Source organism: Lucilia sericata, unplaced genomic scaffold (assembly GCF_015586225.1).
Source record: "Lucilia sericata isolate MDLA Ls3-8-SP2 unplaced genomic scaffold, ASM1558622v1 Contig000762F_arrow, whole genome shotgun sequence".
In the NCBI taxonomy this organism is placed as follows: Eukaryota; Metazoa; Arthropoda; class Insecta; order Diptera; family Calliphoridae; genus Lucilia; species Lucilia sericata.
Window position 1 is genome coordinate 61,414 of NW_023994759.1, and position 27,533 is coordinate 88,946.

A 27,533-nucleotide genomic window follows, 5' to 3' on the forward strand; every position below is an offset into this window, starting at 1 on the left:
GTATATTTTTTGTTTGTTCATTACTCGTGTTTAGTTGTGTGTGTGTGTTAAAAGAAGAGTGTTGTTGTTGATGATGATGCTGATGTTGTTGACTGCAATGATATGAAATGATATGATATGTTGTTGTTGACCATGTTTTTAGTAGAAAAAAGCGAATGTCTTTTTGTCTTGTGGTTAAAACGAGACAATAAACCAAGTACATGCACAGACGACGACTACTAGCAAACAAAATATAAAATAAAGTAAAATTCAGGCTAAAATTGAGTTTACACTATGCGTTTGTTAAGCAATATTTGTTTTTGTAGCTGCTATTGTTGTTGAGGATGTTGATGTTTTTGTGAGTTTTAATAAACAGGCTGTCACTGTCTTGTTTCATGCAATACTCTACAACTTGTTGTTGATGATGGTTTTTTCATTTGTTTTCTTTTTGTGTGTGTGTGTGTTTTTTTTTTTATTCCTCAATCAAAATATATTTAAAAAACACCAACTAAATGGCTGTTAGAAAGGTCGTTAAAGCAAAAAAATAATAAAAATAAATAAAGTCGGATATGTTCGGCCATGTAATAACTTACACCAGCTTTTACTGTATTAAAAGTGTTATTTCGGGGGATCGAAGCTTAAATCCATTATGGCACGATGCTCCATAATACATCTTATACTTTAATAAGATTTAAGAGGGATTATTGCAAAAGAAAGTTTTAAGACTCAAACTGATTTTAGGATAAAAACCCAACTTAGCGACTATATTAACTAATTGTCAAAAATAGACCGATTGCAATCAAAATCAAGGATGTTACAAACCCACAGCACAAATTCACAATAGGTACCCTCCCTACTATACTGGTGTAGGGTATAAAAACACAATGCGGCAAAGTGTCTCACCGACTGGATGTCTGTGTTTAGTAGTATTTGTGATGAGTGACAGAGTCATTTGCCTGCTAGCAAAAACGCACTCAAGTGTCAAGCTGTAATGCAAGGATTTTATTTTTTTATTTTGTCTATTACAAAAAAAATATTCTTAAAATGTCTATTGTTGTTGCTAATACTGCTGTTATTTTACGTTTGTTTATATTTTTTGTCATTTTCAAAATTTTTTGTTTGTCGCTAAAAAAAATAAATGCACAGGAAGTAAATGTCACTGGCAAATAAATTGTCCGCAGTTTCTTCTGTTGTGTTGTAAATGTCAGTATGCTTCAGCTCATAATTATCTACAATACCGTCATCTTTAACGTCTGAGCTCTCGACAGCAGCAACATCAGCAACAAAACAAGTAACAGCATTTTGCTAAATATTGCTCTAATATCTCTGCTAACATTAGTAGCTTAAGCTAGTGACTTTTGCAAAAACATTTATTCATAACAAACAAACAAACAAACGTCTGATAACAAGGAGACAACAAGACAAAAGAAAAAAAAACAACCAGACTGTTGACTTGTTTACATGCTGTTGTTGCAGATACAAAATTTTAATAATAATCTTGACAAAGGATGCTGATAAAAACCAACAAATTTTAAATAACATCCTGAAAACTGCACAAAAAATAACATAAACAAAAAAACCACTAACAACTAGAAACAGTCACAACATAAAATTCAATTAGATTTTTGTATTTGATAAAGGATCTCATTGAATGTTGTTAACACAACCACAACCATCAACACTTGCAACATCACGCAGACACTTAGACAAATACAAGCCAATGCCGTCAGTCAGTCAGTGAGTATGAAACTGCTTTACTAACATGCATATAAGGATATTTAAATATAAATACATGCATACAAAACAAAATTCTAATTTTAAATTCATTAAATTTATTTAACTGTAAAGCTTACTTCCTTAAAACTTTTACATTTTAGTTATATCAACAAATAAAGTTGCAATGTCAGTTGGAGTGTTTTGTATTTGTGGATGTTTCAATGTGTAAATATTAGTAGAGAGTGTTAATGTTATTAAGTCTTTATCTTCTCAACACACCATCCACTGCAGTGTCAAAAAGAAATCTGTCTGTGCTTATCTGTATGTTTAGAATTATTTGACAAAATCTTTTAAAAACCAGAAATGTCTACTTTATAAATGCACTTCATCACTTTGTATTTCTACTCACACTCCTACTTGCCTTTACTCACTTATAGTCAAAATTATTGTCCTTAGGACAGTTTCTAACAAAAACTATGTTTCAAAACACTTTTATTTTTTCGTTTTTAGTTTGGTAAAGAAAAACTTTGCCAAAAGATACAGTAAAATAAACAAAGTAAATAAAAATTTACGCTTCCAGTACAGAACTCTTTTACATTCATACGACTTCTTCTGTTGCTGTTGTTATTATTGTCCTTTAACTTACTCACATACGTTTAATAATTTACACACATATGTATGTTCTCTTGAAACTGTTAAAGGTTTTTTTTACCAAGCAGAAAAAAAGGACGTTACCGAAATCTTTCACAGACACACGCACTCAATTCACATACTGAAACTTATAAGTAATAGAGATTTAGTATGGACGGATGTCGAAAAAGAAGAAAATGTGATGTATCTTCAAGTACGCAGAGAGTACATACACACAATAAATATGCATGTGTGTTTGAAGTATAAAGATAGAAAATTTGCACAACACTTACATGAGTTGTATGTGTTTTGTCTAAAAAGAGAGTTAAAAAAAGACATTCACAAATACAAAACTGTCATGGCAGAAATGAATTAAAAAACATAAACCTAAAATTACGGCCTAAAAGGAATCTTACTTAGAGACCAATTTATGTTTTTCAAATAAAAACCTATTTGATTATACGTCTATTTAAGGAACTAGGAATTTGGAAGTGAACACAGATTTTCATTGTTTTCTCGATTGGACGTCTATTTAAGAAACTAGAGCCGATTTTAGTTTTTTCATATAAAAATCGATTTTTTATGGAATTTGGAAGTGATCACAGATTTTCATTGTTTTCTCGATTGGACGTCTATTTAAGAAACTAGAGCCGATTTTAGTTTTTTCATATAAAAATCGATTTTTTATGGAATTTGGAAGTGATTACAGATTTTCATTGTTTTCTTGATTGTACGTCTATTTAAGGAACTAGAGCCGATTTTAGTTTTTTCATATAAAAATTGATTTTTTTTATGGAATTTGGAAGTGATCACAGATTTTCATTGTTTTCTTGATTGGACATCTATTTAAGGAACTAGAGCCGATTTTAGTTTTTTCATAAAAAAAATCGATTTTTTTTATGGAATTTGGAAGTGATCACAGATTTTCATTGTTTTCTTGATTGGACGACTATTTAAGGATCTAGAGCCGATTTTAGTTTTTTCATACAAAAATGATTTTTTATGGAATTTGGCAGTGATCACAGATTTTCATTGTTTTCTTGATTGGACGTCTATTTAAGGAACTAGAGCCGATTTTAGTTTTTGCATACAAAAATCGATATTTTTATGGAATTTGGAAGTGATCACAGATTTTCATTGTTTTCTTGATTGGACATCTATTTAAGGAACTAGAGCCGATTTTAGTTTTTTCATATAAAAATCGATTTTTTAAGGAATTTTGAAGTGATCACAGATTTTCATTGTTTCCTTGATTGGACGTCTATTTAAGGAACTAGAGCCGATTTTAGTTTTTTCATATAAAAATCGATTTTTTATGGAATTTGGAAGTGATCACAGATTTTCATTGTTTCCTTGATTGGACGTCTATTTAAGGAACTACAGCCGATTTTAGTTTTTTCATATAAAAATCGATTTTTTTATGGAATTTGGAAATGATCACAGATTTTCATTGTTTTCTTGATTAGACGTCTATTTAAGGAACTAGAGCCGATTTTAGTTTTTTCATATAAAAATCGATTTTCTTATGGAATTTGGAAGTGATCACAGATTTTCATTGTTTTCTTGATTGGACGTCTATTTAAGGAACTACAGCCGATTTTAGTTTTTTCATATAAAAATCGATTTTTTATGGAATTTGGAAGTGATTACAGATTTTCATTGTTTTCTTGATTGGACGTCTGTTTAAGGAACTACAGCTGATTTTATGTTTTCATATAAAAATCGATTTATTATGGAGTTTGGAAGTGATCACAGATTTTCATTGTTTTCTTGATTGGACGTCTATTTAAGGAACTAGAGCCGATTTTAGTTTTTTCATATAAAAATCGATATTTTTTATGGAATTTGGAAGTGATCACAGATTTTCATTGTTTTCTTGATTGGACGTCTAATTAAGGAACTAGAGCCGATTTTATTTTTTTCATATAAAAATCGATTTTTATGGAATTTGGAAGTAATCACAGATTTTCATTGTTTTCTTGATTGGACGTCTGTTTAAGGAACTACAGCTGATTTTAGTGTTTTCATATAAAAATCGATTTTTTATGGAATTTGGAAGTGATCACAGATTTTCATTGTTTTCGTGATTGGACGTCTATTTAAGGAACTAGACCCGATTTTAGTGTTTTCATATAAAAATCGATTTTTTATGGAATTTGGAAGTGATCACAGATTTTCATTGTTTTCGTGATTGGACGTCTATTTAAGGAACTAGACCCGATTTTAGTTTTTTCATATAAAAATCGATTTTTTTATGGAATTTGGAAGTGATCACAGATTTTCATTGTTTTCTTGATTGGACGTCTATTTAAGGAACTAGAGCCGATTTTAGTTTTTTCATATAAAAATCTATTTTTTAGGGAATTTGGAAGTGATCACAGATTTTCATTGTTTTCTTGATTGGACGTCTATTTAAGGAACTAGAGCCGATTTTAGTTTTTTCATATAAAAATCGATTTCTTTTATGGAATTTGGAAGTGATCACAGATTTTAATTGTTTTCTTGATTGGACGTCTATTTAAAGAACTAGAGCAGATTTTAGTTTCTTGATATGAAAATCAATTTTTTATGGTAGTGATCACAAATTTTCGTTGTTTTCTTGATTGGACGTCTATTTAAGGAACTAGAGCCGATTTTAGTTTTTTCATATAAAAATCGATTTTTTATGGAATTTGAAAGTGATCACAGATTTTCATTGTTTTCTTGATTGGACGTCTATTTAAGGAACTACAGCTGATTTTAGTGTTTTCATATAAAAATCGATTTTTTATGGAATTTGGAAGTGATCACAGATTTTCATTGTTTTCTTGATTGGACGTCTATTTAAGGAACTAGAGCCGATTTTAGTTCTTTCATATAAAAATCGATTTTTTTATGGAATTTGGAAGTGATCACAGATTTTCATTGTTTTCTTGATTAGACGTCTATTTAAGGAACTAGAGCCGATTTTAGTTTTTTCATATAAAAATCGATTTTTTATGGAATTTGGAATTGATCACAGATTTTCATTGTTTTCTTGATTGGACGTCTATTTAAGGAACTAGAGCCGATTTTAGTTTTTTCATATAAAAATCTATTTTTTATGGAATTTGGAAGTGATCACAGATTTTCATTGTTTTCTTGATTGGACGTCTATTTAAGGAACTACAGCTGATTTTACTGTTTTCATATAAAAATCGATTTTTTATGGAATTTGGAAGTGATCACAGATTTTCATTGTTTTCTTGTTTGGACGTCTATTTAAGGAACTAGAGCCGATTTTAGTTTTTTCATATAAAAATCGATTTTTTTATGGAATTTGGAAGCGGTCACAGATTTTAATTGTTTTCTTGATTGGACGTCTATTTAAGGAACTAGAGCCGATTTTAGTTTTTTCATATAAAAATCTATTTTTTAGGGAATTTGGAAGTGATCACAGATTTTCATTGTTTTCTTGATTGGACGTCTATTTAAGGAACTAGAGCCGATTTTAGTTTTTTCATATAAAAATCGATTTCTTTTATGGAATTTGGAAGTGATCACAGATTTTAATTGTTTTCTTGATTGGACGTCTATTTAAAGAACTAGAGCAGATTTTAGTTTCTTGATATGAAAATCAATTTTTTATGGTAGTGATCACAAATTTTCGTTGTTTTCTTGATTGGACGTCTATTTAAGGAACTAGAGCCGATTTTAGTTTTTTCATATAAAAATCGATTTTTTTATGGAATTTGGAAGTGATCACAGATTTTCATTGTTTTCTTAATTGGACGTCTATTTAAGGAACTAGAGCCGATTTTAGTTTTTTCATATAAAAATCGATTTTTTATGGAATTTGGAAGTGATCACAGATTTTCATTGTTTTCGTGATTGGACGTCTATTTAAGGAACTAGACCCGATTTTAGTTTTTTCATATAAAAATCGTTTTTTTTATGGAATTTGGAAGTGATCACAGATTTTCATTGTTTTCTTGATTGGACGTCTATTTAAAGAACTAGAGCCGATTTTGGTTTTTTCATATCAAAATCGATTATTTTATGGAATTAGGAAGTGATCACAGATTTTTATTGTTTTCTTGATTGGACGTCTATTTAAGGAACTAGAGCCGATTTTAGTTTTTTCATATTAAAATCTATTTTTTAGGGAATTTGGAAGTGATCACAGATTTTCATTGTTTTCTTGATTGGACGTCTATTTAAGGAACTACAGCTAATTTTAGTTTTTTCATATAAAAATCGACTTTTTTAGGGAATTTGGAAGTGATCACAGATTTTCATTGTTTTCTTGATTGGACGTCTATTTAAGGAACTAGAGCCGATTTTAGTTTTTTCATATAAAAATCGATTTTTTTAAGGAATTTGGAAGTGGTCACAGATTTTCATTGTTTTCTTGATTGAACGTCTATTTAAGGAACTAGAGCCGATTTTAGTTTTTTCATATAAAAATCTTTTTTTTTAGGGAATTTGGAAGTGATCACAGATTTTCATTGTTTTCTTGATTGGACGTCTATTTAAGGAACTAGAGCCGATTTTAGTTGTTTCATATAAAAATCGATTCCTTTATGGAATTTGGAAGTGATCACAGATTTTCATTGTTTTCTTGATTGGACGTCTATTTAAGGAACTAGAGCCGATTTTAGTTTTTTCATATAAAAATCGATTTTTTATGGAATTTGGAAGTGATCACAGATTTTCTTTGTTTTCTTGATTGGGCGTCTATTTAAGGAACTAGAGCCGATTTTAGTTTTTTCATATAAAAATTGATTTTTTTATGGAATTTGGAAGTGATCACAGATTTTCATTGTTTTCTTGATTGGGCGTCTATTTAAGGAACTAGAGCCGATTTTAGTTTTTTCATATAAAAATTGATTTTTTTTAAGGAATTTGGTAGTGATCACAGATTTTCATTGTTTTCTTGATTGGACGTCTATTTAAGGAACTACAGCCGATTTTAGTTTTTTCATATAAAAATCGATTTTTTTAAGGAATTTGGAAGTGGTCACAGATTTTCATTGTTTTCTTGATTGAACGTCTATTTAAGGAACTAGAGCCGATTTTAGTTTTTTCATATAAAAATCTATTTTTTAGGGAATTTGGAAGTGATCACAGATTTTCATTGTTTTCTTGATTGGACGTCTATTTAAGGAACTAGAGCCGATTTTAGTTTTTTCATATAAAAATCGATTTCTTTTATGGAATTTGGAAGTGATCACAGATTTTAATTGTTTTCTTGATTGGACGTCTATTTAAAGAACTAGAGCAGATTTTAGTTTCTTGATATGAAAATCAATTTTTTATGGTAGTGATCACAAATTTTCGTTGTTTTCTTGATTGGACGTCTATTTAAGGAACTAGAGCCGATTTTAGTTTTTTCATATAAAAATCGATTTTTTTATGGAATTTGGAAGTGATCACAGATTTTCATTGTTTTCTTGATTGGACGTCTATTTAAGGAACTAGAGCCGATTTTAGTTTTTTCATATAAAAATCGATTTTTTATGGAATTTGGAAGTGATCACAGATTTTCATTGTTTTCGTGATTGGACGTCTATTTAAGGAACTAGACCCGATTTTAGTTTTTTCATATAAAAATCGTTTTTTTTATGGAATTTGGAAGTGATCACAGATTTTCATTGTTTTCTTGATTGGACGTCTATTTAAAGAACTAGAGCCGATTTTGGTTTTTTCATATCAAAATCGATTATTTTATGGAATTAGGAAGTGATCACAGATTTTTATTGTTTTCTTGATTGGACGTCTATTTAAGGAACTAGAGCCGATTTTAGTTTTTTCATATTAAAATCTATTTTTTAGGGAATTTGGAAGTGATCACAGATTTTCATTGTTTTCTTGATTGGACGTCTATTTAAGGAACTACAGCTAATTTTAGTTTTTTCATATAAAAATCGACTTTTTTAGGGAATTTGGAAGTGATCACAGATTTTCATTGTTTTCTTGATTGGACGTCTATTTAAGGAACTAGAGCCGATTTTAGTTTTTTCATATAAAAATCGATTTTTTTAAGGAATTTGGAAGTGGTCACAGATTTTCATTGTTTTCTTGATTGAACGTCTATTTAAGGAACTAGAGCCGATTTTAGTTTTTTCATATAAAAATCTTTTTTTTAGGGAATTTGGAAGTGATCACAGATTTTCATTGTTTTCTTGATTGGACGTCTATTTAAGGAACTAGAGCCGATTTTAGTTGTTTCATATAAAAATCGATTCCTTTATGGAATTTGGAAGTGATCACAGATTTTCATTGTTTTCTTGATTGGACGTCTATTTAAGGAACTAGAGCCGATTTTAGTTTTTTCATATAAAAATCGATTTTTTATGGAATTTGGAAGTGATCACAGATTTTCTTTGTTTTCTTGATTGGACATCTATTTAAGGAACTAGAGCCGATTTTAGTTTTTTCATATAAAAATTGATTTTTTTATGGAATTTGGAAGTGATCACAGATTTTCATTGTTTTCTTGATTGGGCGTCTATTTAAGGAACTAGAGCCGATTTTAGTTTTTTCATATAAAAATTGATTTTTTTTATGAAATTTGGTAGTGATCACAGATTTTCATTGTTTTCTTGATTGGACGTCTATTTAAGGAACTACAGCCGATTTTAGTTTTTTCATATAAAAATCGATTTTTTTAAGGAATTTGGAAGTGGTCACAGATTTTCATTGTTTTTTTTGATTGGACGTCTATTTAAGGAACTAGAGCCGATTTTTTTTTCATATAAAAATCGATTTTTTTATGGAATTTGGAAGTGATCACAGATTTTCATTGTTTTCTTGATTGGACGTCTATTTAAGGAACTAGAGCCGATTTTAGTTTTTTCATATAAAAATCAATTTTGTATTAAATTTGGAAGTGATCACAGATTAAAAATTAATTTTTTATGGAATGTGTATGGGAGTAATCACAGATTTTTACTGTTTTCTCGATTGAACGTCAATTTAAGGAATTAAAGCGATTTTTTTTTTGGAATTTTAAAATGGGTTTTTTCAAGTGAAAGTTAGGATTACTTTTGATATCAAAATTAATATTTTTGAAAAAGAACAAAACCCAACATTTTGATTCAATGATTAGAACATCGAGTTTCTGGTGTACAAGTATATCTTTATGTTGAAATGTTTTAGAATCTACTATTTCCTTCTTTCGTTTATTGGTTTCGAAAATAACATCTTTTGACAAATTATTTACAAAGTGCATATGAGCAAATTGTATTTTTTTTAATATTGTTGTTGCTGCTGTTGCCTGATTTCGAACATGTTCTCTGACACATTTGATAGTTTCTTAACAAACACAGAGAAACATACAAGAAATCCTGTTCATGTTGTCACAGAAATTTTTCAAAATGTTTCTTCAATAGATGATGCTCGACAGCAATAGCAGCAATATTTGCTTTTCTTAAGAACTTTTTAAATGTTTTCTAGTCTGTTTTGTTGTTTTTTTATATCTGCTCTTTTGCAAATACTAAATGATAAAATGTGTATGAAAATACAATTTTCAAAAAAGAAAATAAAAACACTCAAATACAAATAGAAACGTATGTATGCGAGTATTTATCTTGGGCAGAAGTGGAAAAATATTATTATTATTTTTTTTTCTATCGAGCACAGGAAATCTGTAACAGAAGCTCAAGTAGAGTAGAGCGCTGCAAGAACATGAAATAAATCTACAATATGTTTTATTTATTTGTTGCTTTTTATTATTTTTTATAAATTTTTAAAGCTTCTTATAATACGCTTACATATTTTGGTGTTTAACATAAATCTCTGCTGTAACTACAACTCACTTCAGTTTGTTTATGCAACATCCGTTTCATTCCATTCTGTATTTGGCCATTACATGTTTGGTGCACTTGCATTGCAGTAGCAAATTCCAGCAACAAGCATCTAGCAAATAGCACTTTTTCAAAAGAGTTGCATATTGTAGATGTTTTTAGTGTAAAAGATTTGCTTTTAAAATCTATACAATATTGCTTTTTTACTCGTTTCTATTTTAATGATATACTGAGTGAGTGAGTAAGTTTATTTACTCAATAAAATATTGAAAAATATTTCATTTTATCTATGATCAAGAGCAGCTTTTTAAAAATTCCTTAGAAATCAACACTTGTTAAAAAGCCCAAGATGTACACTGGTAAAAATAAAATTCTGTCTAGGTTATAATTAACTATTTAAATTAATTAAAGTTAAAGCAACCACAGATCAACGTCTGTTAATAAAATGTTCCAAATATTTCATATAAAATCGATTTTAAGGCCTAAATATTAAGATTTTAATTTTGTGGTCTTATATTTCTTTAAGTGTATAATTTTCTGGTGTACTCTAAGTTGGTTACTCTGCATAGACAGAAAACTAAATTATTTTGCTTTTGCTTTCCGTAATAAAAAGGACTACTAAAATGTACTATATATTGTATATCTTCCATATATTGGCAGATTTTTTTCTACAATCCATACTTTATGCCATTATTTTTTTTTTCTATAGTTATACGTTCAAGCATACAGATATAAAGACATGCAAAAATACAATAAAAAAAAAAGAAATAATGTTAAAGGACTCGTATCTCGTTGCAGACATACTATTTACTGCCTTTATGCACTAAAATATGCATGAACATTTTTAAATGTTCTCCAACGAGTAAAAAGCAACATCGAAAAGCAGAAAATGAAAGAAATGGATGAATGAATGAATATAAATATTTTCCTGTGATAGCTTCATTGCGATAAGCATGATAAAAGTTGATTGCATTTTCTCCAGCTACAATAAACTCGTATACGTAGTGGCAATGTCAGAAATCAAGAATGAATGAAAATGCCATAAAAAATATTGTTACAAAAAACGAAATGAAAAAAAAAAAAACAATTTAGCTTAAATGAAGATAGACAAACAAATAAATATGAACATTTTTTTTGTTAAGCGGATGTGTGAGTGTTTGTTACTTTTTAAGTACTTTCGCTTTTTGAAAAATTATGCAAAATTAGCTCAAGGTACGTCACGTTATTACCCAACAACAACAACAACTAAAACACTTATCACCCTTATTATCACAAAGCCAACAACAATGTCGTTGTCGTTGTTACCTTTAAAATGTCATTCATAAAAATTCACTGTCACACTCACCCTTCTTGCTAGCAAATGTAAAAAGAAGGTGTTTTTTCATTTTACTAGCCCCCACCCCAAAGCTATTTAATAATCTAGCAGAGAACAAATAATATTTGAAAAAAATCCCATAAGAAAGGAAAATATTATTATTACTGATTATACATTCACATACAAACACACACACATCCTGCTGTTAACATTAATGCCATTTTTTTCCATACATACTTTACTTGTGTTCACTCGCTCATTCTGTCAGTCCCATCACGTTAGAAAATCAAGCATAATCACACATTTGGGAATGCTATTAACGAGAGCTAATCATAATTTTTTTCATTATTTTTATTTTGGTAAAAAAATGAAAATAAACGTTAAATAAAATATATACACGTTCAAATACCAGACAGACAAAAGACATTATATATCCGAGCCAAAAGAAAAAAATGTGAAACCCAGTTACAAACATAAAATCATCTATTTTGTTAACATCATTTGAATTAAATCTATTCCATTTTTTAGCATAGCTAAATTTTTGTGTATGTATTGTTAAACATGGATTTTTATAAATATCTGAAAGTTTTCTAATACCACAAAGCTGAAATTTTCTTATATTTTAACTTAAAATACTGCTGTATTCGTGTTTGGAGAATTATGCTTTTGTTTTAAATCATGTTACACCCTACATTACTTTAGTATACCAATCGGCTCAGAATTACTTTATGGTGCTTATGTTATGACCATCCGTCTGTGCAGGTAAATCTTGTAGTCAAATTACAGGACGAAATTAAAATAAAAAACTATGAAACTTTACCCAATCAGTCAAATTTTTCTAATATCCATCATGTAACTATTCTTTTGAAATTTCAACTAAACACTTTGCTATGTCATTTACATACATATATACATATGTGTCTAATGTATGGGGATTGGTTCGTGTTCGAGAAAGTTTGATTGAGGTGATAACAAATAAGAAAAACTTTAAAAATTTTATATTCTTATAGCAGGTTTAAGGTATTGTATAGTCGACCACGCATGACTATATATTCCTCCTTATTTTGCATTCATATTTGTGTAAATAAGCATAAACAAACGCTTCTCAGTTATGATGAGTTTTTGACTTGACTGATGTCATTAACTGTTTAAATATTACACCCAAAACACATCAAATAAACTACAGACATAGAATCAGAAAATTGCACAAGAAAGTTTTTACATACAGAAACATTCGTACATTTTATTCGTACATACATATTAAATAATTTAAAATATTTTTTGACAAAAGTTAATTTCGCACTTTTTTGCATAATTTTTACTAAATCACAAGTCCACATACACTTCTAATTATACACTCTATAGTTCTGCTAGTGTTTCTTCAAACCTATTTTTAAATCCCGAAAAGCTTAAGAAATCAGTTGTATCCCTCACGACATATTAATTACTTTTTAAATTTATTATAAACCTTTAGACCAATAGATTAGTCCGTAAGCCAGTCAATAGTCTTATCAATAGATCAGTTTATAGACAAATACATATGGGCAATTTCGTGTCAAGTGACCTAACTTTTAAAATTGATGTCTTCCGATTTGGATATGTCTGGCTTACTATTCAATAGTACTAACTTTGTGCAAATTTCATCCAGATCGATTTTTTGGATAATTTCGGGTCACTAGTCAATATACGAAGTGGCACTTAAAAAATGCTGACGATCGTTAAAAGTACTACTTCAGATTTTTAAGTACTAGTTGTAAAGAAGAACAATTTTGGAGTAAATCAAATAAATTGGAAAACATAGAAAAAATAGCTAGCTATACAATACCGATATATAACCTTAGAAAACGTAATAAGAAACATTTGACCCACCCAAAAATAGCACTTTTACTTTTGTCACTCGAAACCATAAATTCCAGTTAAACAAAAACCCTGAATACTAACAAGAGAGTATTAACTAGAGTTATAAGATTTCCTTGAAATATTTGTGAATATTTTGTTAACTGATTTAAATATAAAATTGTCCTTTAACTAAAATAATAGAGTAGAGAAAATTAAAAGTAAAGCAAAACTAATACCTTTGACACATTAAACCCTGTTGAAGGTGTAAAATTACTTTTAATCTCTATATCCTCATCATAATGAAAATCTTTTATTACAATACTATGTTCACACACTCTCTTTCTCCTGCTATGAAGTTGACACATTACTGCTGTTGATGCTGGCGATTGTATCGCCCTTATTCTTATGAATCTATTATATTTTTTGCATGTATGTTGTTGATGCCTTTGTCTTCAGCCAGGCAGGCAATTGTCCATAAATGTAAATATTTTGCCTACAAGATGAAATTGCCGTTTTCACACAAAACTTGGGTTAAGAATTAAACAACAACAGAAAGAACAATTCTAAAACAGGAAGTTTAAAAGTGTGGTGGCTGGTTGGTGAACTGACTGAATTCCTAACAACTGGGTGCGGCTTATCATTTGTAATGCTACAACAACAATAGAAAAATTATAAAAATACAGATTTTTTTGTTATGATAAAATGACTGACACTGACATTTGCACTTCTGACAGCAACATTATTTTTTTTACTATTTCACTCACTTCTTTTCATTTCAAACAGATTTTTTTATGAAAATATATGATGCTGTCTGAAATTTGAGACAAATTTAATTTTAGACTAAAAAGTAAGAAGTAAATTCATACAAAAAAATGGACACGTGAGATTTGTCACATCAGGGTTGCAAAACTTATAAAATATTTACAAATACACTAGACACAAAATCTACTTACAAGTACATACACATAAACTTATATATAAATACATTTGTTTATTAAGGTAGTTCCTATTCGAGTGGATAAAAAACCAAATTTGGGAAAATGGTTATACTGAATGACCCATTTTCATTAATATATCACCAATCATTTAAGAACCATTACTTTTCTTTAATATTAAAATAGTTTCAGCTTTTTTCAAGCCTCCCTAATGTTCATAGGTTTTAGTAAATATATTCCTATATATGTTTGTGCATACATATACATTTACAACAAACACTACTGTAATGTTTTACCGTATAAACAGAGATTTAGCATGGATTTACTGTAATTTTGTTGAATCTCTTAAAATACACTGGAAAAATTATCCGGCAAATATTTAAAATTAATATATTTTAAGAGGTCTATATTTTCTATGAGAAATTGGTGACTTCTTCAGTCTAATTTATCTAATTAAACTTTGGGAAAAGATGGGGTCTTACACCATACATTGTGCACTGGCTGTACACCGCTTTGACCTACGGAGCTCTTGTTTGGTGGAGAGCGGCGGATACCAAGACTTACCTCTCTATTCTAAACAAGGTACAAAGATTAGCATATCTTGCAATCCCTCAGGCTAGTCTAGAGACTCCCCTTGAAAATGTATTTCTGCTAAATCTGATCTACGAATTAAACAGTCGAACGCACTTAAGCATGATCACATTAGTCATGGCATTATCCTCTAAAAGATAGGTAGGCCAATTATGGGGCAGGAAACGGACTACACACTATCTACACTGAATTTTAATAGGTCATTCAAGACCAGAATACCGACAAGGCATGATTAGGCCGAGTCGTAAGGGACGACGTGATCTCAATACTAATGGCTCAGAAACAGAAAGGGTTACGGGATCGAGAATCTTCTACGAAAAACTGAATCTTCTACTGTCTCTTCGACTACCTGACGCCTGCACGGTCTTTTAGGCAGAGATATATGTCATCAAAACAGCCGCGAGAAGAATGCGGGAACTACATTTCGATAATTCGACTATACATATATACATGGAGAGCCTTGCATCAATCAAGGCTCTTTTCAATTGTATTCAATCATTGGCACAACTGACATAACATCACGTTGAGTTTATATGGGTACCAGGACATGAGGGCATCCGGGGAAAAGGGTAATTTTTTAACTTAACCCTTGCGCAAAGAGATATTCACACTCCCTTGGAGCCTCTTTCAAAATTGATAGATGATTGTGGTTAGAGTGCGACGGAACTTAGGTGGTCAAATATCACCACTTTGTAGAATATAGAGAGTGCTCTGGCCTCCTCTGACAACGGACAGGACTAGGACTCTCTTAGTAAGAACTCGATTAACTGGTATAATTACTGGGTACTGTATGATTGGACATATATCGGAACGTATGGGCTACCCACATAATAGCTACTGCACAAGCTGTTTGAACAGGGAAGAAGTGGAATCGGTACAACACCTTCCATGTGACTACCCAGCCTTACGTGAGCACAGACTACTCTATCTTGGTAGTGCTCTTTTCCATGATCTGTCTCAAAGATGCGTCTTTATTAAACATGATCGGTTTTATTAGAAACACCGGCTGGTTTTCACGGAAATCGCAAAAATCGTATAGTCAACGAAACTAGGGAGGGCAGACATTCTCTTCATAATAAATTAATAAGAAGTGGAATCGGTACAACACCTTCTATGTGACTACCCAGCCTTACATGAGCACAGACTACTCTATCTTGGTAGTGCTCTTTTCCATGATCTGGACTGCCTCAGAGATGCGTCTTTAGTAAACATGATCGGTTTTATTAGAAACGAGGGCAGCCATTCTCTCAACATAAGGGAATGACAATTTTAAGGGTATTACAAAGGGACACAAGGCGTGTTTTAATAATGCTTAGGTTTTTTCAAATCTGCTATTTTATTTCAGTGTATTTTCATTTTTTCTACACGTTTCACTAACGAATAGAAAAAAAATCATACAACAGAAAACTGTCAGGATTTTTAATGAGTACAAGTAAGTGTATCATGTTTCAGATTTAAATCTACTTGTCTTATTTGATTCCTTTTTATAGAGAAAATACAACCTCAAATGGTGAAAAAAATCGAGCAGGAACTTTAAAATTAAAGATTTCCACCAAAACATTGAAATAATAAAACAATAATAAGAATTGATAAACATCTAAAGACATAAAATGTTTTCAAAATTCGCAGTAAATTCGCCAGGGATTAATTGTAAATAAATTACATTGTTAGGGTTAGAAGTTGAACGAATTTCATTACAATTAATTTTTGGCTTTTTAATTCTTTGTGTAGACGATTATGATGCCAGCTAATAAAGTAAGAAAATCCAAAGATGACATACTACAACAAATGCCAAGGAGCAGCTGCCAATAAAGATTATTTTAAAAAAAGTTCTTGAAAAATCATTGTAGCGAAAAATAAACTACAACAAATAGTCAAAATTAACCCTTACTTAAGTTAAAATACATAGGAAATATTCCTTTATAAAGAAGGTTAAACAAACATAATCTACATATTTAACTACCTGGTTAATGATCCTTTTTTTGTAGTTCTAAGAGGTTTGGGAAATGAACCCTATAATCATGATCTACAACTTTTACTTTCCTCTTTTTTATTATATTATTATTATTTTTTAAAATCTCGCTGATAGCTGAAGATCAAGATCACTGATTGATGTAGTTTTTTGTGTTTTTGGTTCTTTCTTCCAAGCCATTGTTAATTTATGAAAATTTAAATGAAAAAAATTAAGGGTTCAGTTACCCTCAATTGCTTAGAATTTTTAAAATAAGTACATGGTTGATTAAATTGATTAGCAATGCATTAGTTTTTTTTTCTTTTCCTTTTTTTGTTTAAGAAACCAGCAATTTTCCATAATGGGAAATTGTATTTTTTTATTGTAGTTATATTTTTAGGGTTTGTGTGTGGAAATCCTTTTGTTATTATTTACAAAAGGCGGTTTGTTAAATCGTTTGGCAATCAATTTTAATTGCCGACTCATCATTATTCTTACTTTCTTTCTTTCGTTCATTTTTTTATTCTCATCAATAAAACTGCAATCAATAAATATTTATATTACAAGACATACCGTTTAAACATATACATATGTTTCTTAATCTACTATTTATATACTGCAAGACTCTTTCTTATTTCTGTATATTTTTTAACAATTACAATTATCCTTTTTTTTACATTTTCGTTTGCTTTCATTTATGTTTTTTATTTACAGTACTTTGTATGGTATTCAATTGAATTGAACTGAATTGCATTAATCTTCAGGTAAGAGTTCAATATATTTTTTAGTTTTAACTTTTCATTTTTTTCTATTTAATGCTGTTCAAACAATTACTATAATGAAGTGCTGTACATACTTTGTACTGTGTACTTGCTTTCGTACTTCACTTTATTATTTATTTTACTTCACTTCAATGTACTTTTGCTTATTTAGCTAAACTTCAGTTGATTCTTTTGATTTGAAGCTATAACTTTTGGTTACGACGTCGACTTCAAGCCTCCACACCAATCCATCCATCCATACATTCACACTTAAAGGTACATTAACCAAAGGATAAAATTGTTGGCAAAAGAAGTAATGAAGAAACACCTTGTAAAGTAAAAGGGTTTTGCAAAAAGAGCTACTTTATGGGGATATGTGATTGAAATTTATTTAGCTTATAAAAGTTTATAGTATTTCCATTTCACTCTTTTAATATTAATAAGTTAATAGAATAGAAATCGAAATCCTTCATTTCGAAAGAACCCAAATAGTAAGCTAGAAAGTATATTCGGACATGACCGAATATATGATACTCTACACCAGTTATTATACTTAAAGTGTGTTTTGTTATCTTTATAATAAAGTATTTATGTTAAATTTTAGCTTAATTTCAAATATTTGAGCAATTTACCGATGAAAACTTGACTTTTTGAAATAGATGTTTAAGAACGAATTCAGCACGATTGTTATCGCCGCCGATTTGAGCCCTCTCGGCTTGTATCTCTGGTTCGGTTATATGGGAGCTAGGTGAAATAATGGACCGATTTCAAACAATTTCAATAGGCTTAGTCCCTGGACTAAAATAATAATTTTTGACAAATTTCATTAAATTATCTTGAAAATTGCGACCTGTACTTTGATAACATGGACACACGGACAGACATAGTTAAATTGACCACTATAGTGGTGTAGGGTATAAAAAGCATCATATTGTTTCTTTCCAAAATATTGCTTTACAAAGCATAAGATCATCAAAAATCTTGTCATTCCTAAAAATAGGGACAATGAGAACAAATTACACAGCAAATAAACTAATTTTAGGCCCAAAACATTTGTAATTCTAAAAGGTACTAAACCAATTCCAGTAGTTTACAAATCTTCTTACTGAGCAGAGATAACAACTGTAAGTATAAGTTTCTACTTTGGAAACCAACTAAATCTGTACTAAAAACTACTAGAATCGCAATAACGTTCTTTATGGGTTCTATGGGTGTAATTGTTTCACATTAAATTTCCTGAGAAAAATTTTTTCACATTTCACGGTATACTCTTTACGAACGATTGCTATTTTGCTTTATTTTCTTATATTTTTCCTGTTGCTTTGCTAGTTATACAATTCATTCATTATTCACTCATTTATTTGAATACATTTTACATTCACAGCCACTTAAGTTATTTTTACAGTCATGGCAAATAAAATTGAGATGCAATTTTATAAAAAGTAAATTTTACAAAAATGCAGTCTGATAATAAAGTAAAGGATAAGACAGGCTAAATGTGATTTAACTAAGAATCGTTATTGTTGATCGCACTTTTTTGTTAAGATTATACCTCTCTGTTAAAGTAAAGGATAAGGCAGAAAAATCAAGAAAATTTAGATGCAATACTTTTTAAATCTACCACATACTTTTAATTCCGAATACAATACAAGTTTATGTTCATATACTCAAGAATTGAAAAAAAAAAACAACTTTTCATTATTCCAATTTTTGTTGGGGTTTTGTTCACGAATAGTAGTTGTGGCAGCAGCAATCATAGTAAGTATGTAGTGGTAGTATTTGCCTACTTTGCTGTTTATTCATTATTTGCAGACTGCTCCTTTACTCTTGACTGATTGTGAGACAAAAACCAAACATGCTCTTAATCTAAAGTATAGAATATTTAACAGCATAAAACATACAAATCTATAGATGTATTTATGTATACATTCAAACGTCAACATAAACATCCTTTGGAAATAAAAAAAATCTACGTTAAAGGAGTATAAAAATTAAAAAAAAGCGAAAAAAGGCAAAACTTACTAAAAGAAAGAACAAAAATTTAATAAGAATTATAAAATGAAGGGTAGAATGAATGAATGAATTTAATGTATCCTGTTTTTGTCTCATTTTTTGTTTTAAAGAAAAAAAATCTAGACAAGTAGTCATACTATAATATAAAAAAAAGCTAAGTAAGTACATAAAAAAGTTCTCCAGACTTTAGAGCTAAAAGTAAAAGAAAAACCGCATTGTATTAAACTAAAAGTACAAAAAATATATCTTCACTCTTACTAAAAAATATAAAAAAAAACTTTTATTATAGTTGCAAGTTTTTATATTATTGAATCCTTTATTTACAAAAACGAAAAATTTTTTGGGGAACAAATTTGTATAAAAAGTGAAAAATAGTGGTAAAAGCTTTAAAATGTCTTAGCTTTAAAGATGAATGATTATTTTACAGTGTAAAATTTACACATACATAAACATATTTATTTCATTATGAAATAAAATGTGATATTTATGTTATTATGATCGATTATTTCTCACAGCAAAGATTGTGACATTGTTTGTCACAAGTCAATATTATAAGAAATAAGATTTTCTAAAATTCTTTAGAAGAAAATTTCGATTCGCATAAGTAATTCATAAAAAGAACCCTTAAAAATTGCATGTTTAGGAAAATTATTATAAATTTAAATTTTATTGGCATTTTATAGTATCTTAAAGTGAGATTATGTATTTATATTTTTTTGTTTTTACCAAGTTTATAAGAAGTCTTTATCCTATCTATCGTTTGTTGCCCTTACTTTTCCACTCTTCTTAGTAAGACGTATCTTTCTTTTATATAAAACTTTGTTAAGCTACTTACAAATTCAAAATAATTTTCTTTTAAAACTACACCCGTTCCCTGAAAATATTGTTTTAATAAAATAAAGTTAATATTGTCATTATGCTGCCATTCTGATTAATATGCACCCACATCAATTTCGTAATTCATTAAACGACAAATTGTTTTTAATTTTTTTCAATAAACACTTCTCGCTCAACGTTTTATGAAAATGCTGGCTTGTCACTCGCTCGTTCGCTTAGACGTTCGTTTAGATGTTTTTCAACACTAATAAATGAAGTCATCATTCATTTTGAGTAGCAGTAAAACTGCCATTGCTTACTGCTGCTGCTGTAGATTGAATTTAATACACAGTTTTGTAAACAGTTAATCTAAATATGTATGTATGTGTATAAAATAAGATACAAAATACCGTATATGTATGACAGTGTGAGTGATAGAAGGAGACAGCTAGCAAATGAATATGTGCGTGTTTAGTTCCTATTTAATTGAAAAATCACATCCATCATTGTCAAACCATTAAAATTAGAAATTAATTTGCTTTTAATATGAAACCCAGTCAGTTACACACACATTATTACATTGCAAACTCACAAATACAATACTTTAGAGAGAGAAAGAGAGAAATACTTATAAAAAACAAAAATAACAACATTAAACTAACTGGCAAAATTAACAACTTAATTTAGTTTGTAATGTTGCTGTTTGCCGTCAATTCCCTTGTACAAAAAACATCAAATAAGCATTAAAATGCGGGACCAAAAGCTGTCTGTCCATCCATCCAGCCATCCATCTCTTTATCTATCAGCATTTTTTTTAATCATTTTATATGTATTAGTTTATGTATTTATAAGTGTTTGTGAGAACGTTAACCCTGCATATTTAAAGCAGGCAAAATATATTCGAATTATGTTATGGTTTAATTCTATTTCAGTTCTAGATCAGATCTAGTTCAGTTCTAGTTCAGTTCTAGTTCAGTTCTAGTTCAGTTCTAGTTCAGTTCTAGTTCAGTTCTAGTTCAGTTCTAGTTCAGTTCTAGTTCAGTTCTAGTTCAGTTCAGTTCTAGTTCAGTTCTAGTTCAGTTCTAGTTTAGTTCAGTTCTAGTTTAGTTCACTTCTAGTTCAGTTCTAGTTCAGTTCAAGTTCAGTTCAAGTTCAGTTCTAGTTCAGTTCTAGTTCAGTTCTAGTTCAGTTCTAGTTCAGTTCTAGTTCAGTTCTAGTTCAGTTCTAGTTCAGTTCTAGTTCACTTCTAGTTCACTTCTAGTTCAGTTCTAGTTCAGTTCTAGTTCAGTTCTAGTTCAGTTCTAGTTCAGTTCTAGTTCTAGTTCAGTTCTAGTTCAGTTCTAGTTCTAGTTCAGTTCTAGTTCAGTTCTAGTTCAGTTCTAGTTCAGTTCTAGTTCAGTTCTAGTTCAGTTCTAGTTCTAGTTCAGTTCTAGTTCAGTTCTAGTTCAGTTCTAGTTCAGTTCTAGTTCAGTTCTAGTTCAGTTCTAGTTCAGTTCTAGTTCAGTTCTAGTTCAGTTCTAGTTCAGTTCTAGTTCAGTTCTAGTTCAGTTCTAGTTCAGTTCTAGTTCAGTTCTAGTTCTAGTTCAGTTCTAGTTCAGTTCTAGTTCTAGTTCAGTTCTAGTTCAGTTCTTGTTCAGTTCTAGTTCAGTTCTAGTTCAGTACTATTTCAGTTCTAGTTCAGTTTTAAAGTTGATTTTTATCGACAGTAAAATTGCTGAAACTCTAACACCAAAAACAGCAGGATTTTTTTTACATAATTTGTTAAATGTGCGTGAGACTTTGTGTGTATGTTTATGGGTAAATGATTAAATGAGTAAGTATAGGTATAAGTATACATATTCAACGCTTTTCCTCGAACAGTTGGCAATATGTTTAATTTGATTTCTACAAAATGCTTAATGTCTAAGCGGTTATTGTGGCCACATAATTAAGGAGACGCTAAATGTTAAAATGGCGTCATTTTATTAGCATCAACAAACCCATACCAACAACAACAACAACAATAATAACAGCAACACAAACCAACATCATCACCGAACACTTAACCATACCAATTTATAGATGTACATAATAAGTGTGTATTCCTCCCTCCTCTGCCACAACCTCTGCCCGTTACACATTATACTAGTTGTATAATCATGTGCGTGAATTGATGTGGAAGAATGATTATCATTTCAAGTTGTTTGTGTATCATCACCACCACAATGAGTTTGTATTTAATAAAAAAAATTAGACGAAATAAATTTAGTATAAGGAAAAAATTTTCAAATATTATTTTTTCTTTCTAGAAGTTAATATTCCCTGTAACAATGTATTATGGTCTTCAACGAAAATTAAACATTGACTTTCAATATTTTAGTAAATGTTTATGACACGCCATTTCATCAACAATGATAACGTTGGGCAGGAGTTTGAGAAGATGTAAACTTTTGTAGATTTGTTAAAGTTTGTAAATATTCTTGTGAAAATATGTCTGGTTTATATTTTCCAAATCCCTTAACAGATTTCAAGAACTATTCAATTTGTAAACACATGTAAAATATCAATGCAATACACAAAGAAAAGTTATATTAAAAAAATTGTAAACAAATTTTCGAGCAAAGAGGTCTAAACTTGGAAATATCTTCTGAACAAATATTATGCACAAAATCTATTGGATTATCGCAAGTTTCAACAATAGGCTTAATTTGTTCAACGCTATATTTAAGACGATTAACATTTTCAGTTACTATTTCCATTCTGTAATTTCCTTGAGTGTAGTCGATTATTTTCCGATTAAAATGTTCATTAGAGCGAAAAGTCGAAAAAAAGACAAGAAAAATAACATGACTATAAACAATATTGCCAAATCTAATAACACACACACTCACATACATGCCCACAAACATACTACATGCTAAAAAGAATGGGTTAAGTTAGTCAGATATTGTTTTTCTTTGATGATCTTTAGGTTTCTTGTTCAGCTATACGTTTTATCCTTTAACACACTCCCATCTACTTGTAAGTTAAACACTGTTGTAACTTGAATCCGATTCAGTGATGCATGTTTGTTTTACTATAGATTTTGTCTTGTTGAACAAGACACAAAAACCATTTATTTCGAAGATGTTTTTTCCTCCTTTAGCAAACAAAAAACTCTAAATCAATTGAATTATATTCAATTTTGTAAGTAATGCCAAGGACATGTTTGCATGTATGGGTAGGGGTGAGAAAGAAACACAAATACTACAAAATTCTCTTAAGTTTGATGAGTGAAAAGAAAATAATAACGAAACCAGCAAAAGCGAGACAAAGGACAAAAGCTTTTTTCCTTCTTAGAAAATAAGAAAAAAATATATAAATTTATCCAAGCGTTTATAAGTCATTCCTGTATAGGAGACAGTCATCAGTGCCAGATTAAAGGAAGGAGTATATAGCAAAAAAAATTGCAAAATAAAAGTTTTACAATCGGGAAACATGTGTAATCATGTCCAATGAGTTAGCAACAAACAATGTAAAAACATGCGAGTAGTAACAAAAAATATATATATGTATTGCCACACATACGCACACATATAATCTATGATTTGTGGATGTGGTATGAACTAATTTACACTCAGAAATATAAGTTGAAAATAAACTTAATTTTGTTGGAGACCCAAAGCATATGGAGAATGATATTTGAAATGTTGCAAATAGTAGACCAGAACATTTTTTTTATTTGAATTTGCTGTAGACTAAAGCAAGGTTTTTGGTATAGAAAATTGCTCTAGACTAGGACAATTTTTCTATAGAAAATTGCATTACACTAGAGCAAATTTTCCCAGTCTAGAAAATGTTTTTCTCATAGAAAATTGTTTTAAACTAGAGCAAGTTTTACTATAGAACATATCTTTAAATTAGAGGAAGTTTTCCTATAGAAAATAGCTCTAGACTGGAGCAAATTTTCCTATAGATAATGTTCTACACAAAAGCATTTTTACCTATAGAAAATCGTTTTAGACTAAGTTTAGTTTTTGAGCAAGTAATGTGAACTTTGCCAAATTATTTTTTTAAAACTTCAAAACTTTTATTTAAGTGTAAAATCAACTTGTTATTATTAATGGAAAAATCTCAAAGATAACAACAACAAAAAGAAAATAAAGAAAACTGAATTAAAAGACAGCGAGGAAGTAACTCAATGTTCAAATTAGATTAAATAAATTTATGGAGAAATGAAAAAAAAAAATGAAAACAAATTATACGTTCGTTTCAAAGCAAATAAAGGAAGTAACTTTTAAAAAGAAACCCAAACAAAGGAAATCATTGATACAGGACCACCCAGTATCGTATAACGACTACATTGCTACAAAGAAACAAGATCATTATCATTATTATTAATATCAGTTAGTTAAGTAGCATTTAATTTTGTCTTTAATAAGACATTTCACCATTAATATCCGCTTTAAATAAATAAATTTGTAGTTCCGTTTTCTGTTTCTAATGCAATGGGTAAATGATGACAACATGTCCTTTTATTAGAGCTAGTTTGATGAAAAGAATATTGAATGCACATCAAATAAATTCTTTTATTTTCCCTTTGGTTATTGAACACCCATGTCGAAAAGGAACAATAAGTTACTATGCATTTGAACTCTTTACAGGTTGATTTTATATTGTGTTTTTTTTTCGTTTTTGTTCGCTTGGAAATAACCGTTTCCGGTTTCTTGTCTACAACGATGCATGAAGTCGATAAGGATGATGTTTGTTTACATTTTTCCTTATTTTATTGACACCTTTAACATTTTTTGGGGAATGTCAACGACATCAACAGCAAGTAAAAACAAAATCATAGGTGTGTTAAAAACTGCAATGGACATTACTAAAACTAAACCCACATTCACTGGAAAATGTTTCGTGGATTGCTTTGGTTGATGTGGTTGGTTTGGTTATTTGGTTCAGTTTAGTTTATTTGGTAAAACTAGCACACATGTTTTTGAACATACAGGTTGTACAATTTATTTCAAATCCCTACAAATTTACACAATTTTTGTTTTTTTATATTTTGGTATATGACTTTGACAGGTATTGTTATTTGTTAATATGAGAAGGTATATGGGATATTTTTACTTTTAGGTGCGATTTTGTGTATGTTGGTATTGTGTTAGTTATATATTAGAATTTCTATTATGACCATGTCATTTTATCATTGGAGTTTTGGTTGCTGTAGTAGTTGTAGTTGTTTATTTTTGCTAGCCATGTTTGTATATGTGCGTTTATGTGTTTGTATATACAGCTAGCATGTGACAAAAGTGGTTAGTAAATAATCCTGATTAATGTTTTTGTCATGGTTTATTACAACTGGGTTATAAAAAAAAATTATCGAGTTTTTATATAATTTTTTATTTATACTACCAAAATCATAAAAATCCTGTAGCATAATAGTTTTTTTTTTGACATTATGTGCTCTAAAGTGTGATCGAAAGTTATGAAACAAAAAAAAATTTTCTAGAGTTTAGAAAAAGCTGTCCTATGGAGAACTTCACAAAACTATATAGAGCATATTTCCCTATTGCTCTTAAATAGAGCACTTTTCTACAACTTGCTTTAGAATACTCTAAGTTTTTCTAATGAAAACTGCTCTAGAACTAGAGCAAATTTTTCTATACGAAATTGTTTTTGAAAAGAGCAAGTTTTTCTCCAGAAAATTGCTCTAGATAAGAGCAAGTTTTTCTATAGAAAATTACTCTAGAAAAGAGTTCTTCTCTTTAGAAAATTACTCTTGGCTAGAGAGATATAGAAAATTGCAACAGCATAGTTTTCTATAGAAAATTTTTTAATTGTCCCAGAAGGCCTACTTCAAGTTTTCTATCCACAGTTGCTATAAATTAGAGCAAGTTTTTCTCCAGAAAATTGCTCTAGATTAGAGCAAGTTTTTCTATAGAAACAAGAGCTCTTCTCTTTAGAAAATTACTCTTGGCTAGAGATATAGAAAATTTTGTGTTTGTACAAGAAGGCCCACTTCAAGTTTTCTATTGATAATTGCTCTAGATAAGAGCAAGTTTTTCTATAGAAAATTACTCTAAACAAGAGCTCTTCTCTTTAGAAAATTACTGTTGGCTAGAGAGATATAGAAAATTGCTCTAGACGATAGCATACTTTTCTATAGAAAATTTGTTATTTGTCCCAGAAGGTCCACTTCAAGTTTTCTATCCACAATTGCTCTAGATTAGAGCAAGTTTTTCTCCAGAAAATTGCTCTAGATTAGAGCAAGTTTTTCTATAGAAAATTACTCTAGACAACAGCTTTTCTCTTTAGAAAATTACTCTTGGCTAGAGAGATATAGAGAATTGCTCGAGACGACAGCATAGTTTTCTATAGAAAATTTTGTATTTCCACTTCAAGTTTTCTATCCACAATTGCTCTAGATTAGAGCAACTTTTTCTCCAGGAAATTAATCTAGACAAGAGCAAATTTTCTCTTTAAAAAATTACTCTTAGCGATATAAAAAATAGCTCTAGACTACAGCATATTTTTCTATAGAAAAAATTTAATTTGTTCCTGTGGAACCATTTCTTTCTGTCCTCTTAATTCTTAATCACACTGTTAACTTTGCAATAGCTTTAGAAAATCTTTGTTAACTTGATATAGAAAACTTATAAAACAACAGCAACAACAATAACTCATTTTATTAGTATTTATTTTTACAATGGCTATAGAGAGTAAAAGAAAGAAAGCTCATAAAATATCGTTGAAGTTTTTTAATGGTATAGATTTTTTTGTGTGTTAAAAATAAATTCCGGGTATTGTCAACATTTATGATGACTTTTATAGACCCTTTAGAAAAAAGTGTTGTTTTCTAAGAAAAATAAGCAACCAACTGTTTTTCGAAGATTTTTTGCTTTAGCTTTCGATAAATTTCAATGGATAAATACAAAAAAAATCACAAATATACTTGTTCAGTACAATAGTACAAAAAGGTTTATTTTAACTTCCGAGTATTAAAGAAATTCCAAATAGAGAATAATGTGAATGTATGTATGTATGTGTTAAGACGGCTAAATATTGTTTAGTACTCGCATATCAGCAGGACATGACAAACTTATGTCATTTTCCTTTGTCTGTAATGTTAAATACACTAGCTAGGAAATTTTCTTCAACTCAAATCATGGAACTAAAAAAAAAACTTTCCAACTCCCACATATTGATTATAAACACTTTTTTAATAAGAGATTTTATGATATCAATGTTTTTGATGATGGT

At 29.5% G+C, this 27,533-nt stretch overlaps 1 long non-coding RNA gene across 2 annotated transcripts in view; it reads right to left on the bottom strand.

Annotated features, from left to right (window-relative positions):
- LOC119607928 overlaps window positions 1-27,533 on the bottom strand; it is a 120,330-nt gene that overhangs the window by 14,128 nt on the left and 78,669 nt on the right. The gene's annotated exons all lie outside the window — the stretch shown is intronic.